Here is a 2,731-nt window from a genome sequence, read left to right as displayed (position 1 = left end):
TCTTTACAAATCTGTTGGAGTGGATCGTTGGTGGAACTAGTTAGGAATATATCCCAGATTTAAGGTAAGACTTTTTATGTAAAATTTGGCTTTACCCTAGTTGTAGGAAATATTATATACGAAGAAATACTGAAGTTTAGTTCTGGGAGATGTGGTTTTCAGTGCATTGAACGGGAACCCTATGGGTGCAGGACTGGTTATTTTAGGAGGCTTTTGAGGAATTAGGTAAGGGTAAATAATTTATAATAGCTTTTTAGTAATTATTAAAATGACTAATTTTGGGTAAAAATCCTACATATACAGGTACAATTTTTCTGAACCAAACTAATATTGAAAATATTGTTTTAATTATATAAGTATTAAATTGGGAAAAATTGTGTGGTTAAGACCATTTTGCTAATTAAACGATTGTGATTTATGTGGAATGAGGAAATTGCTGAGATTGTGAATGTTATTTGACTGAAATTCTTGTCTGGTTGAATACACTTATTGGATTGTGAACATTGTATGGTTGAAAATACTGGATGATTGAATATACTGTGGTATTTGTGTGGACATGGTTGATTGGTCAGGTTTGTGATTGATCTGTGGTGTGGTTCATGTGAATGACAATATAACGTTGGCGGTGGTATGAGGAGGTCGTTATATCGTACCTGGTATAATTGTCATATAACGTTCGCAGTGGTATGAGGAGGTCGTTATATGAACGTTTATACTGGGAGGTAAACATTGGCAGTGGTATGAGGAAGTTGTTTACCTATTTATCATGAACGGGGTGTTGGTTTTGTAGTCCTGTGTGGACATTGATGCTGTATGATTTGATTAGTCTTGTGTGGACATTGATGTTATATGATTTGATTAGTCCTGTGTGGACCAGTTCCGTGTGGACGTTGATGCTGTGTGATTTTATGTTGTGTGGATTGATTATGATAGGGGTGCATGCGTGAAATTTTGTGAAGTGATTGTGTTGGTTGTGTACGACTATTTAATTAATTAAGTATTTTGGATAAAATAGATTATTCCACTTGAGAGCTTGCTGAAGAAGGCGAGTACTCTGGTAATTATTTTTGAATACCAGAGTAGAGGGAAGTCACTTGTATGGGCGGGTGATCTTTTCCATTCTCGGTGTCTTAACCTGAATACATAACCTGAGGGCTTACTGAGAAAAGTGAATACCCTGGTGTTAGCACTAGAGCAGAGGGAACCTACTTGTATGGGTGGGTAGATTTCCCTATTCTCGGAAACTAACATTAAAATACTGATTGTTTATGAGTAGGTGATTGGATGATACAGATGTTGATATGGGCATGTTATCTGGCTTCTTGTGAACTGTGTGAACACTTTAGATGGATATTTTAATGATATTATAAACACTTTAGTCACACACTATTATAAACTATTTCTTCCTTACTGAGAGGTGTCTCACCCCATCATATGTTAAATCTTTTCAGGTTGTCCAGGTGATTAAGCTTAGATAGCTCCAGGACAGGGTAGTTTTGTGAGTTAAATATAGCAGATCGGATATGTATTTAGTTTATGTTTAATATGTATTAATTCTGGATTTATAATATGAAGAATTAGGTTGTAATTATTATGGATCAATGTATTTACATATAGCACTCTGGTATTTTCTGTTGAAGATATTTATTATTTCCGCTGTGTGAATGACATTAGAGATGCATGTCGGTCTCTTAATGCACCGGGCCCCGCGTGGCGGGTATGGGGCATTATAGTTGGTATCAGAGCATAACGGTCTTGCAAACTTAGGAGGACTAATACTAGAGTATAGGTTGAGTTGAATGGGGATAGGAATGGGTAGATTAGGGTGTTGAAAGGAGTTCGAGTTGTTTTCTAGCTTGGAGGTAGAAATCCCTTGACGGACTTCTGTGATTATCTAAATCAGTCGATGGTTTCAGAAAACCACAGTAAATCCATCGACGGTGATGTTTCTGAGTTGTGGGACTAAAATTTGGAATTTGATTTTGAAGGTTAAGAAATTTGTGGATAAATTAACATGGATATTTAACTGGGGATATGGATATTAATTCGGTTTTATGTTACGTGATTATGATAGATATAAAGATGTGGAGATTTTTTAAATTGCTCTGTTGTAAATTTATATTCAGGAATGGATCTTAGTGGTAAAGGAGTGGATGAAGGAGGAGGAAGCGAAATGGGAGCTTCCAATGGAGACGAGGTTGACACATCTCAGCTATTACGAGGAATAGATTGCCAGGTCAAAGAAGAAATGAGACGGGATTTTGGAGGAGTGGGCTATCCATCGGTACACTAGGGTTGCACCATTGACCAATTGACTCGTCTGAAACCCTCGTCTTTTGAGGGTAGCACTGATCCAATTAAGGCTGAGATGTGAATGCAGGAAATGGAGAAAATCTTGGCTATGTTGAATTGTACTGAGGAGCAGAAGGTCCTTTTCACCACTTTCAAACTAGCCGGAGAAGCTGAACGGTGGTGGCATGCGACGAAATTGTTAGAGGAACAATAATCGGTACCAATAGCGATGACCTGGGGTCGTTTCAAGCAGGTCTTCTATGACCAATATTTTCCTGCCACCACTAGAAATGCAAAGGTAGACAAATTTTTCAGCTTGGCTCAGGGATGCCTCATTATTCAGCAGTATGCCGCTATATTCCTGGAGTTGTCTCGTTTTGCACCTATTGTAGTTCCATATGAATATCAGAAGACAAGGTGGTCTGAGAGGGGCTTGAAT

The sequence above is a fragment of the Malania oleifera genome, chromosome 11, assembly GCF_029873635.1.
Source record: "Malania oleifera isolate guangnan ecotype guangnan chromosome 11, ASM2987363v1, whole genome shotgun sequence".
Lineage (NCBI taxonomy): Eukaryota > Viridiplantae > Streptophyta > Magnoliopsida > Santalales > Ximeniaceae > Malania > Malania oleifera.
The sequence above is the reverse complement of the archived record's forward strand: the minus strand, read 5'-3'. Positions refer to the sequence as shown.